The sequence below is a fragment of the Suillus discolor genome (assembly GCF_016758755.1).
Source record: "Suillus discolor strain FC423 chromosome Unknown F5147scaffold_57, whole genome shotgun sequence".
Taxonomy (NCBI): Eukaryota; Fungi; Basidiomycota; class Agaricomycetes; order Boletales; family Suillaceae; genus Suillus; species Suillus discolor.
Window position 1 is genome coordinate 10,531 of NW_024541304.1, and position 15,486 is coordinate 26,016.

Genomic DNA, 15,486 nt, shown 5'->3' on the forward strand with positions numbered 1-15,486 from the left:
AACATGTAGATATGAACATGTAGATATGCCTGACATGCGAGTTGTAAAGATTAGTGATGTAGATGACTCAGCGTGGCTCCAATGCTTACAACTGGCAGGACGGAGAAAATAAAGTGTGAACCATAGCGTTGTCTCCAAACAGAAAGATGGCAGTCAGCGGGAGTGATGATGGTGGAGTCAGGTTGTGGGATATCAACATGGGCAAGCTCCACCATGCCATTCCCAACATTACAAATGCCATGTGCAAATGCCCAGTGCACGTCAGCAACTGCTGACATGGCTCAGACAAATGTGGACGACAAATGAGAGCAGGAGGAGGGAAGAAGGCAAGGAGGAGAATGAGGGAGATGAGATGAATGAGATGAGATGAGATGAGATGAGACGAGCAGGCAGAGATGAGGAGGTTGGCATTGGGATTGGCTCAATATTTTCTGCCTGTTCAGCATGTCGTGCAGCCTCAGCAATGCGAAAGTCATTGACGGCCTTCCTCTGGAAGGAAAGAGTTGCCGGTTCCCCTGAATGAAGAAGTGCAGCAGTAGGCTTAGTTTTGCGTACTGGATGCATAGCAACACGAGTTTCCCCTATTGAAGCCAGGGAACGTCGCGCGGGATGTCCATGGAGTGGACCTGCAACTCAGTAAATAGTGAATAATGATTAGCGCGACATATATTAGACAGACATTGTCGTGACATCGAAGTCGAGTTCTTGAAGCGACCATTGTGCTCGACATCAGGAACCAATTTGCGCTCATTCTATTTTTACATAAATGTTTCCCACAAACTCTCAAAGCCGTGGCCTGAGCCGCCGGCTCCCAGCTTTTCAGAATCATGGGCCGGGCCAAAGCCCTGGTCAGGCCATGACTTTGGCCTGGCCTGGCCCATGGCTTGAGGCCTGGCCGTGCACATCACTAATCATACTTTAACAGGGTCGAGGCATTTATCACTCGCCGTTCCAAGGAAACCAAAATAACAAATCAGCTCCATGTCATCTGGTAATTGCAACCGATTGATTGCAACATGCGCTATCTTACGGTTTCAACATAGGTACTGTGTCCCAATGGACGAGGCAAGCAGGTCGTTCACCAGAGCTGAAAGTATATTTTTGTTTCAATGCAACACAGGAAGCAGTAAGCTTTTTGCATTCCACATTCATTGACGTTTGACTGATGCGCAAAACCACAATCCTCAGTTCTGGTGATCGTATTGTTCACAAAGTTTGATGCCCTATACGACGTCGAATTCGCAAAGCTAAGGAGTGAAGGAAAATCTCGGAAAGACGCTGAAGGTGAGGAACCTTGACTATAGGTGAAACGCTAAAGCTAACGGGGGTTCTACAGTAAGACCAGGATATGAGAATACGACTCGACCCAAAGGACAGCTACTGAGAGAAGTTCCTCTTTAATGTAATGGAGGGAGTCTTCGCCAACTAGACGGGTGGTAACAGGCGCGCGAAGGCGCGAGAAGATAACGCGTGTGTAGGCGCGAGTAAGCGATGCGAGAGCGCGTGTGAGCGAAAGATGCGAGGGGGCGTGCGCGTATGCGGAAGCGTGCTTTTGAGCGATGGGGGAGAGTATTCAAGTATAGCAGATGCGCGAGCGATGGTAGAATAGTGAAGTATAATCGGATTTCAAGTACTAAGGTGCACTTATACAATTTGCAGTATACTCAGATAAGGGAGAAAAGGGAAGGAAGTAAGTTAAAAGGAACTTTCCCTCTATTTAAGAAGGGAGATTACGCTATGCGGCGCGCTTCCGAGCGTGGTACCGAACCGAGTAACCATATCAACTCTAAATATATTCTAAAGCCTATGATAGACTTTCTGTATGTAAGCGCGGAGATCGGACCGAAGGTACGTCAATTCAGTGAAAGGGATAAGAATAATGCACCAGTAAATCAGCGAGGACATAGGACGGACGGACGGACAAGGGTACAAAGGCCTAAGGGGAGGCGCACAAGCGCGCGCGAAAGGCGCGAGTGCGTGTAAGGTGCGTGAACGAGGCGCGTATGTAGGGCGCGCGCGTGAGAGCACGTATAACTGATCCTTCGGATAAGAGCTGGAACGTGTAGGGAATTATGTGGGTAATAGGGCCGTATATTCTGCATTGAGAGGCGCGAGTCTCTACAACGCTATGGAACTGGCCCTGACACATGCTGAAGAGTCATTCGCTAACGGGCCACAATTGAAGTTTCTCAAGGACGTCCCACGGCCTCCAAAATGCCATGTATGCCTTCCTTGTAAGTTGGTTTATGGTCGAGTGATATGGGATGGTGACCATCGATCCATTAGACATGGACCAGGATAATGCAGATTGCGGACCACTCATCAAACGCACGACTGGAATTTTGGATGATGAAGCGTTGAAACAATTCTTTGTCTCGACTCAGCAGTCCATCTTGGAGAATTGCATGAAATGTGCAGTTGAGAGGTAACCACCCATAGTCTCATTTTCCTGCCGCAAGCATTAGCGGCTGATATTGTCTAGAACACTCCCAGGACATTTTGCCTCTGCAGAGACAACAATGGCTGAGGGTCATCAGAAGATAATAGGGACATTGGCTGCCTGGTTTTCCCATATTTGGGTAAGACTATCGGGGAGTTCAAAGGTTGTTCTCATTTGCGTTGGACGTTTACTTGCAGGTAGTACGTCTGTTAATACTCCTTTGAGCTTGAGCCGTGTTGATCGAAGCTGTTGCTCATCATTCACAGCCTGTGAGTGTGTCTATCCTCATTCAAGCCCGAGCCATGTTGATCAAAGTCGTTGCCCACCGTTTCCAGGGTGTGAGTGTGTCAATCCTCCTTCGAGTTCAAGCCATGCTGATCGAAGTTGTTGCCTACCATTTGCAGTTTGTGAGTGTTGATCCTCCTTCGAGCTCGAGCCATGCTAATTGAAGTTGTTGCCCACCGTTTGCAGGATGTGAGTGTGTCGATCCTCCTTCAAGCTTGAACCATGCTGATCGAGGTCGTTGCCCGCTGTTCGCAGCTTGTGAGTGTGTCGATCCTCTATTGAGTCTGAACTTTCCTGAGTTAAGCCATCCCCTGCCGATCCATTGACAGATCGTGAGTGCATTGTTTTTTTTTTGAGTTCGAGCATTCCTGACCAAAGTCGTTGAAGATCTATCGACAGGAGGTCGGTGCATTGACCCTCTGCCGAATTTGAGCCACTGACCCAAGATATTGTCGATCCATTGACAGCTTGTGAGTGTGATCATTCTCTGCCAACCACCTGCCTTCCTCACTGATTGGTTAGGATGTGGGTGTGTTGATTTTACGTTCCCCCCACTAACAGAGCACATTGCCGCTCCTTTCACAGATTGTGAGTTGCTCGATCCACTAACGAGCTCGAGCCATACTGACCAAAAATATTGTGCATCCATTCACAGGATGTAAGTGCATCGATCCGCAGTCGAATTGGAGGATCACTGACCATTAGGATTGCTGATCCCTGTTGACAGTTTGTGAGTGTGTTCAGCTGCCATTGAGTTTGAGCTTTACTCATCGATGCCATTGCTCATCTATTGACAGAAAGTCAGTGTGCTGATCCTCGGTCGAGTTCGAGATTTGCTTACCACTGGAATTGCTCATCCTTCAATAGAACGTGAGTCTGGAGCCTTGTTAGCGAACGATATCGCTGATCCATCAATAGAACGTGAGTCTAGAGCCTTGTTAGCAAACGATATCGCTGATCCACCAATAGGATGAGCTTCACGATCATCACCGTGTAGAGATACAGTCTAGGTTACTATATGTGGTACGTCTAATTGGTTACAGATTGTACACACATTTCTCATGTTGCGAATCTGTCAGGCCTCTGGCTCATCACCATTGGAGAACATTGTTCAGCTCATTTCTGGTGAATTTTGAGGCTATGTTGCGATGAACCTGCTCATTATTGACTATTTAGCTGTTGTCATTATCCTTAAACACTCTTTTTATGTTTTCGACAAGCTGCGCTATCTTCAGGACCAGAAAAAATCTGTCCCCTCTGTTTACGTTTCTCTAGAGCAGTACATTGCCTCTCTGCATGCAGCTGCTGTCAGGAAAGCTGTGAGCATTGCCGTCCAGATATGCAAAAAATATTCGTCTACTTTGAAAGTCAAGCCATCGTTTGGACGCTTCCAGAAGAGAAAACAATCTATTGGTGACTCCCAAAAGATGGAGTTGATCGAGACGATTGTTGAAATCACTTTAGAGCATCGCCTGCGTACATTTAGCTGTTATGTTGTGGCAGCAATTCCACTGATCCGTCGTCTTTAGCAAGACCTTGACATTAGGCAATGCAATGCAATGCAATACAACGTAGATGGTATTCTGGAGTGGAGCTGACGTGTCTTAGTGAAGGGCAGAGTGTTTAGATTGTGGGGATTTGTGCTGGTTAAGGTATTTGGATATATTTGAGCTGGTATTTAGAATATTGTTGAGGCTCCATCGAAATTACAATCCCTACCAGTGACCCAGGGCACAAGTGTCACGAGGCATCACCAGCACTTGCGGTTTATGTAAAGTAAGAACAATTATGGAGTGCATTAGCGGACTTGAGCTATTTTGACACAGCCAGCTAGTCACACTGCATTTGACGCGTCCAGAATCATGGCACATTTGGTGGATGTTTGGAAATTGCATCCTTAGTAAGACTAGTTCACTCGAGGAGGTGGCGTAACAATAAACACTCCCGGAAAAGGTGCGAGACCATAGAAAGGATACATGCATACAGCTACAGTAAATCTAGTGTCCTGATGTCCATCAAGTAGTTAATAGAATCTATGTCTTTAACCTGTGCAATAATATCATGATTAGATGTGATCCTCTTAAATTCTCCTTCGTGCTGCCGCTCTAGCAAAAATGCACTGAACGGCTGTCCAAGGTTGACAATCAACCACAATGCTTGCGAGTAAGAATCCGAATAAATCGACCCAGTTTGTGCAGCGAGTGAATCGTACAACGAAGATTCGGACACGGACCAATTGTCCGCACTCTCCGTATCGTTTGCAGTGTCATCCAGCCCAAGGAGATGGCGACTCCATGGACGAACGAGCAACATCATCTGCCAGACAAGCAGTGGCCTTGTTGGCGAGAACAGAGTGAACCTATCTTCTGTGGTGATCTGCAGGTTGCAAAGTCCATCTGACTTGAGTTCATACGTATATGTATCTCGGTCATGACCTGACTTCCACCTGGCTTCGCTGACCAGAAATACGATGCAAGGCAGATGCAGCCGGTGGTGCTCAAAACTAGGAGCTTTCAGGGAGTCAAGTGTCTTATATAATTGCAAGGCCAGCTCTAAATCCACAACATCTCGCAGTGAGGAGACCGATGATTGGATCTCTTCTTCGGATAGAGACTCGGATGATACCTTGCATGGTGGAGCTTCATATGAAGTCATGTCAGCTGGTAGACAGCTGTTGAACTCTGATGACTTTCCGACCCAGTCCAAGGCAGTAATATCGCCAGACCGAGATATGATTTCCTGCAGGAGCCATCCGAGTGCGTTCTGCTTCTTCTCACTGTAATCAACATTTAGGTGGACACCAAAGACGCCGAATAACGAGTATGCGATGTCTTCTGGCAACGTGGTAGTATGTGTTGATGCCCACTGAAGTTTCTCTCAGGCGTTTTTCATTCCAGGACGGAAGGGTACAATGGCTCATCGATCTATGCCCATCGCCTTCTCCAACTCCTGCATGATCGCGATGGAATTCTTGTGATTGGAAGTGCGATCGTCGAGATAAGGAGTCCAATCATTCTGAAAGAAGATAATGATTTTGGGAGTGAGGAATTCTTGTACCGTCTATCCGCGGGTGTTCCAAGCACTCTCTTCCAGAGCACCAGACTTTGACAAAGCTGGAACATCTGAGAGGTATACAACTGTCAGTGCGGAGTGGTGATACCAGTTGAACATGGACTTGATCGACTTTTGGTGCTCAGCATCAATGTCCTTGTCAATACAGCATGTATCGCTCCATGCCCAGCAATACGTCAAATCCCGAGCAGTTTTGCAGAAGGACTGTAACTTCACGATGCCGCCGGATGGATACAACTTATACACATCCTTGCCCTGGATATCCTGCAGCAGCGGCTCCCCGACTTCCCACCTGTGGGATAGCATGACATATTGGAAGAATGTCATCACCACTTCTTTGATGTGCATCGTTTGGATATATTGATGCGTGATTGTTGATGATATAAGCTCCTTGTACTCTATGCTCATTTTGAAGGTGCATATTTGTGTCTCTCGATCGCACAAGAAACCGGTGGTGGTGTCGATTACATGCAGCGGAGTATTTTGAAGATGATTATTGACAACCTCTTGAATAGCAAGGCCCACTTTGTGTGGGCAGAGAAGATACTGCTGGCATAACTCTGCAAAAACAGTCAAAGCATGTTGACGCACAAGCTCTCTGGGGCTTACTTTGTGTCTCCCTGTCAGGGGTATCATCCAATTTTGAGAGCATCGTTTCGAAGGCTGCAATAGCTTCATCATAGCGTTGTGTGCCATGAAATGCTGCATGCTTCAACTTGTATCCAATATGAGACGAAGGGTTGAGTTGGATGACCTGTGCATCACCACAATAAGCATAAGTGAAGAAACAATAAATGTCATCGCACCTCTTGCACGTCAAGAAGTGCATCCTCCCACAGCTCTTTCTCCAACTTTGCCTTACTACGATATGCCAAGACAGCATCGGATGGAGAAGTTAAGTTGATCGCGGCCAAATATAAGTCAATCGCCTTGTCAAAATTGCTTGCAGCAAAGGCAGCGTCCCCGCTGGTAACAAAGAGTGCGCTGCATTTTTCTGTGAAAGCTGAGTGAAATGGGGGTGAGGATTGTAGCCTGCACGACATTATGAACTCCAGACTTGCCGTTGGACCATTCAAGGCAGCTGGCCTTCGTCGTTTTATCGATGTTGTCCATCATGTATCGGTATGATTTAACGGCATCTTGAAGTTTGCCTGCCCCAAAGAGTGCACAACAATGTTTCTGATTTGCAGTGAGCCACAATGATTTGAGATCCCAGCCGAAGAGCTGGATGAGGGACTCAGTTATGAAAAGGATTTCGAATGTGCATTCACGCACCACCACAAAATCCTCATACATAAAATGAATAGGTGAACTCCATGAGAAAGCGCTGGAGTTGAGAATGGCGGTGAAATGGTCAGCGGCTTCTTCGTGATGTGCGCCATCCAAAGCCTTGATTTCAAGTTGAACATGCCAATATGCCTGATGTGCGAGTTGCAAAGATTAATGTTGATGACGAAGTGCGGATGCTACTTACTTGCATGACAAAACACCCGAGAGTATCAGCATTCGGACAGCCTGTAACTAGTTCTTTGAGGAGCAGGTTTGCCTCTTCATGTTGATCTGCATTGAAGAGGGCAATGGCCTGAAATACGCGATGAAGCAGAGAGTGCGTGAGGCAAATGTAACATACTTTGATCAGAAGCAGGAAATGAAGGATTTGTGAATCTTGATTAGTGTACATTGATGCAACATCAAATGCTGCCCTCGCATCCTGGACGCGGCCTTTTCTGCAGAGGGCGATACCCTTGGAGATGTAGCCTATTAATGAGGGCTGAATGCTGATGGACTATGTCACCGTCGAGTTAGCCTTTTATAAGGGGGCCATGATCAATGGGTATGACTCACTTTGATTGCATCCCGAAGGGTGGGGTTCCAGTTGTTTTGTTGGGCCATCACAAATGAGCGATGAGCATAGAAAGTATGGTTATTGACATCGGTGATGATATCTTGCATGAGTAGGTCTTCAGCAGTAGATAAGTCTCCATCTATGCATGCATCGCGGGCTGTCGTGATGGTTAAGATCTGTATGAAACATGCTCGAATTATGGTATATGAGTCAAGAATGGAAACATGCCTTTAAGCGACGGGCGTAGGCAGCATGGGTATTTGCATCGATATTTAAATTGATGTCCTTGGGTACTGCCCACTCCGAGATCATCTTATCTTGACCTCTGCTGAAGATATGCCTGCCATTCACGGAGAAAGTGACACAGAGCGGCATATATGAGTGCTTGAAAATGGCAACGGTTTGTCAGTTTGAGAGCCGCCAGATACGGACATGATTATCATAGGATGCGGATGTGATGAGTGTGCCAGTAGGATGAACAGCAATATCAATAGCACCGATAGAGTCAGTGTGACCGGTCCAGGGATTGCCGACCTGCTGCCAGGTTTTTGTATCCCATTCACATATGGTAGGATCAACAGCATTGCCACCTGTGAGGAGGCGTGTGCCATCAGGTGTCCATGCAAGTGACAAATTGTATATGTGTGTAAGCTGGGACGCTTATCACATGCTTACCATATCCCATCACATGAACTTTCCCCATATATATAAACCACCCTTTTGTATCACCTTACGCTAGACTCGGGTCTCCTACCTACCATCATCCGCTCTCCCATATAACACTCTAGAAATACACAGTTTCGTCCTGTTACTTCGCCCGATCTGTCAGAGTGTTCCCCACCATTTTCCTGGCGAGGTTCCACTTTTTTTGTAACAGAAATGAAACTTGTGACCATTGAACCGTCGTTAGAATATCCTCATCTAAACCACCAGGCTCCCCACCCACTATTTAACCTGACAAACTGTCTTCCACATGAAGAAAACCAACCGTCTCTACACCTTTGACCATGCGACAACGCGCAAAGGACCAAAGACGACAACCCATATCAGTATCCCCTGAACCATCCTTATCCCCTCTGACGTCTATATCAGACGATACAACCATCGAATGTACTACTTGTAAAAGAAAGTACTACTCCTCCTCCTCCTCCTCCTCAGAATCCGATACAAGCACGCATATATTCCGCCCCCACCTTCGCAACATGACCAAACTCGCCAGAGTGGAACAGTCCGCACCCAACAAACCACCAAAGCTCTTGGCAGGCGAGCTCAGCCCTGAAGTCGTATGTGACTGGGATAACGCCTGCACGATGTACTTCATGCACAAGGATATCGAAGCCGAAGACCAAGTGAAAATGATAGCGTTCAGAATGTTGGATGCACGCCTGCACACATGGTACTTAGCGCAACGAGCTACGTTGGACACGGGAACGTTCGAAACATATATGACTGCCCTCAAAGACGCGTGGTTGGAAAGCCACTGGGACACCAAGTTATGCAGAAAGGTACTGGGTTCTCAGCAAGGTAATCACCCGTTCTACGAGTGGGCCCTAGAATTACAGAATCAAAACACCTTGCTATACGGTACCACAGCGCATCTGGAAGATGACCGACTATGGATCCAGCTCGAAGCAAATGTCTGTGAAGAACTGACCATCCCCGTACTCAGAGCAAATCTCATGGACAACTTGACTCTCAAGGCGTGGATCGAGGAAGTCAAACATCTCGACGACAAATGCCTTGAAGATCTCGCCGCCCATAAGAAGATCGCCAAGGACCTGTACAAATCGTCCAAACAGACTACGTCCACATACAACAAGTCTTCCTCATCCAAAATGCATACATCGTCATCGCACCTAGGATCACTGACAGAGACGGATCTGACTCAGAAGACGAAATGTGTGTAGCCCCTTTTGAAGTCGCCCACCTTGTATGGCCCTGTCTCTTGACAGGGCCCTCTTCCGATTCCTTTGAGCACATTGACGCCCTAATTGACCACGGGTCACATTTAGTTCTGATTGATGAAGACCTCGTCAACAAACTCGGACTATGCAGACGCAGTCTACATGCAAAGATAGAAGCAAACTCAGCATTCATGAACAATTCCTCTTCTCCTTTCTCTTTTTCTGAATATGTTCTTCTTTCTCCGTCTTCTGTGAATCACGATTGGACTTCATGTATGATTCGCGCTATTATCGCGCCAAACCTTGCAGTTCCGCTCCTCCTCGGAGGCCCCTTCTTATCACACAATTGCATTGTTATAGATCACGACAGTCGAACATGTATCGTCAAAAACTCGAACTATGATCTTTTGAATCCTCCAAAGAACATGACAAAAACTAACGTCCAAATCCCATCACATCGCGAGCTCCTGCAACAACGGAAGAACATCATCAATGAGCTCAAATGTGTACTGGAAAGACAAGCTGGTGAGCTCGAGAAAGACACCACCTGCGAAACACCAAACATAGCGACATTACTGCGATGACGAATCAAAACGCTCGTGTTCATTGAAGACAACAAAGAGCATCTGGATCGCCTCGACAAGGAAATGCGACGAAAGTACGAGGATAGGTTCCCTGATGATATTCCACATATCAATCAACTACCCACCGATATCGTGCACCGCATAACCCTGAAGGATCCGAATAAGATCATACAATGCAGGAGATACAACACACCGAGGAAATATAGAGAAGCCTGGGACGCCCTTCTGAACCAACATATTGAGGCTGGGTGTCTGCGACCTTCGTCAAGCGCATTCGTATCTCCAGCATTCCTGATTCCCAAAAAGGACCCTACGGTCCTACCCAGGTGGGTAAATGACTACCGGGCATTAAACGCCAACACCATGCCGGACAACCACCCCCTCCCTCAGATCGACGAGATCCTGCAGGACTGCACTAAAGGTAAAATCTTCGGAAAAATTGACATGACGAACTCGTTCTTCCAGACGCGCATCCACCCCGATGACATCAAATACACTGCTATCGATACTCCTAGAGGCCTGCATGAATGGACCGTCATGCCACAGGGAGGCAGGAACGCTCCTGCAACTCACCAACGTAAGATGTTTATTGCTTTGAGAGGACTAATCGGGAAAGTTTGTCACACCTACCTTGATGACATCATCATTTGGTCTCAGAGTGTCGCTGAACACGTATGCAATGTAAAACTTGTGCTAGATGCACTATGAAAGGCAAGTCTATTCTGCTCACCGAAGAAGACTGCCCTGTTCTGTACCGAAATCGACTTCCTGGGACACCGGATCTCAGTGTCAGGTATCGAAGCGGACACTTCGAAAGCCAAACGGATTGTCGACTGGCCAGCACCGAAGTTAGCAAGCGATGTCAGATCTTTCTTGGGACTTGTCCGATACCTCGATCAATTCTTGCCTCGTCTCACGGACTACACTCAAGTATTGACGCCGCTGACCACCAAATCAAACGAAGCGACTTGGCCCGGCTGGTCCAAAGAACACCAAATGGTGTTTGATGCAATCAAACGCCTCGTCGTGAGTCGGGACTGCCTAACCACCATCGACCATGACAACCTCAGAGAAAACAGAATCTTCATGACATGTGATGCCAGTGATTGGCAGACAGGTGCAATGCTAAGTGTTGGACTTACACCTCAAAACGCGCATCCGGTGGCTTTCGACTCCATGCAATTACAAGAAGCCCAATTGAACTACCCGGTGCACAAGAAGGAATTACTGGCCATTGTCCATGTGCTTAAGAAATGGCGCATCGAATTGCTAGGAACGCCCTTTACGGTATACATGGACCACAGGACCCTCGAAAACTTCATGATGCAATGGGAGTTGTCACGACGACAAGCAAGGTGGCAAGAACTCTTCGGACAATACGACTTCACCATCCAATATATTCACGGTGAAGACAACACAGTTGCTGATGCATTGTCTTGCCTGCCCGCAGACGACAATACAACTCCGTCTTACGTCAGAGAGACGACACACATGCCCGCAACTATCGGCGACAATGTCAAACCAGCGGCCCTGGTGTTATCGGTAACTCCAGACACGTCATTACTGAAAGACATCAAGAAGGGATATATAGAGGATCCTTGGTGCGTTAAGCTCACCAAACTGGTTGGCTCCCTACCAGGATTGCTGCACTGTGACGGCCTACTATACCTCAATGGTCGGTTGATCGTGCCCCGTGTAATGCACCTATGGGAAACTATCTTCAGGCTGGCACACGACCAACTAGGTCATTTCGGTATGGACAAGTCCTACACAGCTATCCGGGACTCATTCTACTGGCCAAACATGAGACGCGACCTGGAGGAAAGCTACATACCAGCCTGTCCTGATTGCGCCAGAAACAAGAGTCGGATGACAAAACCAGCGGGGCCCTTGCATCCCCTACCTGTGCCCAATGGCCGAGGGGAATCAGTTGCAATCGACTTCATAGGTCCCTTGCCAACAGAACAAGGATACGACGGAATCATGATGGTCACCGATCATCTAGGTGTGGATATACAACTGATACCCTGCCAAATGAACATGAAGGCACACGAGGTGGCGAACCTATTCTTCAACCACTGGTACTGCGAAAATGGCCTCCCGTTGAATATAGTATCCGACCACGACAAGTTGTTCAAAAGTAAGTTTTGGAAGGTGCTCCACCGCCTAACCGGAGTAAAGTTGAAAATGTCTACCGCATATCACCCACAAACTGATGGGGCAAGCGAGCGCACTAACAAAACAGTTAATCAGGCCCTCAGGTATTTCATAGACCGACACCAGACGGGATGGGTGAATGCACTCCCCCGCGTCCGATTCAACATAATGTTGACCACAAATGCATCAACAGGCTACACCAACTTCCACCTACACCTCGGACACACTCCACGCCTACTACCGCCACTAACACCAGAAGGAGTACACGCAGTATGTGAAGACTTCCCGGCGGACGTCACCAACACCCTTGAAGCAATCATGGCCCTGAAAACAGATATCGCCGATGCACATGACGCCTTACTGGCTTCAAGGATACAACAAGCTCATGCAGCAAATATACACAGAACGACGAACCTCCACTTGACGTCGGCGATCCTGTATACCTGTCAACGGCCCATCGTCGACAGGAATACCTAAATGGCAACAATAAACAGGTGGCTAAGTTTATGCCTCGGTTTGACGGACCATATACAATAGTATCTGCGAACCCTGAGTCATCTACTTACACTCTGGACTTACTGGAACATACTAATGTTTATCCCACTTTCCATGTCTCTGAGCTGAAACGTCACGTCCCAAACAACGCTGAGCTTTTTCCTTTGCGAGAACTCCAACGCCCGGGACCGATCGTGACGACGATGGGGACAGAAGAATGGGAAATAGAGAAGATCATCGACAAAAGGACACGGGGCTGTGGATGTCAATATCTCATCCGTTGGCGCGGTTATGGTCCAGAGGCGGACGTCTGGGTGCCAGGGCAAGAGCTAGATGGGACCGCTGTGCTAGAAGAATACAACAATCACGCGAAGTCTGATGAAGAAAACCAATGACGCACCTCAAAACATACCACGCACAAAGCCTGATGAAGACAACATACGCATGCGAGGTCTGATGAAGATATGACGCACACAGAGACTAATGAAGATAACACGCATCAAGACGACGTCAGAACAAATTCTTCGGAGAATGAGAGGGTGTAAGCTGGGACGCTTATCGGCAGCTTCGACATGGCAAGGGTTCTCATGCAAACGGTCGACCGTTTTTTCAAAGACCGAATAACCGTTTGGACCGTTTAAAAAGCACGTGAGGTTGGAGGTCATGTGACGCCGGAATTTGCCGCACTTACAGAGTCAGAACATGGCGCGGGGGGCGACATCTAACACGCTCAAAGCTCAAAGCAGTGTGCATTGCCCCTGTGTCTGTTCCCATTCCGAACAGGAATCATTGATCTTGTTCTCTATGATCTTGTCTTCAGCAGAATAATATCATTGATCCTGTTCTCCTACGATCTTGTCTTCAGCGGAGTTCTCAATATCTTAAGTTGTGAGTGGGCCTGCTGCACGAATAAGGAACACAGTGAGTCGACGAACAAACGAGACCACAATGGCATTGTGTGGGGACAAACGGAACGGACAGAACGAACGGACACCAAACGGAACGAACAGATCAGAACGAACGGACGAAATGGACGAACAGATCAAACAGATCGAACGAATGGGACAAATGGAAGCGGGTAATTAAACGGAGGGATATTTGGAATTCGTTAGTGCAAGAATTGGGAGCTGGGAGGGGAGCCAGTCAAAATAGGGTAACCGGTGAGAGACAAGAGATCTGTGTGCGACTCACCGAAAAAAAAACTTTACTGCTGCAGGTAGTTAATCCTCAGCCATTCCTCACCGTTGCGAGAGACAATCTGGTCATGGGGAGTGGTTGGGTCAGTGATGAAACCCTTGAACAGTCGAAAAAGCACCATGTTATCCGACTCGTGAACCTCGGTGCGTGAAATCAGCAGCTTCGAAAATGCTTCGGTCTCGAGCAGGTCCATCTCTCCTGGTCCCTGCATGAAGACGTGCTCATAGACGCGCTGGACCGTCGACAGGAACATGTGAGGGTGGAATGTTCGGCCCTCAGAGAAGATTCCTCGTGGCTGAGGCCAGGGAGGCAGTTCCTCGCCAGCAGCCTTGGAGGACTGCTTGACACCATCTGCGCAATACCCCTTCTTGTGGTTGAGGGGCGAGTTCTTGGGTCCTGGATACATAATTGTTTGACAGCGGGAGCATGTCTGTGCCTTTCGAGCCTTGGAAATAAAATGATGGTTGATGGGTCAGCGTGAACAATGTGCAAATGACCAGACACAAGTGACTGACCTTTCTGCCTGGTTCTTCCTTCACAAGTGGGACGACGGAACAATGACAGCGCCAAAATGACTCGCTGTTTTTGTGTGCTGTTTACCCAATGTCAGAAAAGTAGTTGAGAGATGGTGTTTGCAAACGGACTCACAGGTATAGTCATTCTTGGTGATTTTGCTCATCAGCTTCGGCTCGATGTCACCCAGCGCACGTAGGAGGGCTTGTGGGTTCTTCTGGATGACTGACTGGCCCTTTTTCTTGATGAGACGGCGGTTGTACTCTTCTGTCGCCAGCACCCAGCGCTTCGAAGTTATTTGATATGACAGCCATTTGAACTCAGCCCGCATTTCCATAAATAAGTAGAACTCGTCCGAATTTTGGAAGGTGAGCGAGCGAGGATCAATACCCATGGAAATGGAGAACAGGCACTGAGACCGGGTCTGGCCTGCCACGATAGCCATCAAGTTATTGATGCCAGTGCTGCCAAGCACTGGGCAATCCTGTGAAGAATTCGGGAGGAAGTTTTCGCGTGTAGCATTGGTCGGGTGTGATTGCACATACCTCTGCAGTAGCCCCAGGAATCACTGGGCGATCGCTGGTGACTCCAGCACTGGGGGTAATTGCGTTGCTGATGCCAGCGCTGGAGGTAATTGCATTGCTAATGCCAGCTGCATTGCTGATGCCAGCGCTGGGGGTAATTGCATTGCTAATGCCAGCGCTGGGGCAATCCTGTGAGAATTCGAGAGGAAGTTTTCGCATGTAACGTTGGTCGGGTGTGATGGGACATACCTCTGTGGTAGCCCCAGGAATCACCTGGCAATCCTGTGAGAATTCAGGAGGAAGTTTGTGTGTGTAGCGTTGGTTGGGTGTGATAGCAGTGCTGGCAACCACTGGGCGATCCTGCGAGAATTCAGGAGGAAGCTTTCGTGTGCTGCACCGTTGATGGTCTTGCACAGAAGGAAAGTACACATCGAGTCGTCCAGTACCTGGGGCCATGCTAGGAACTTCT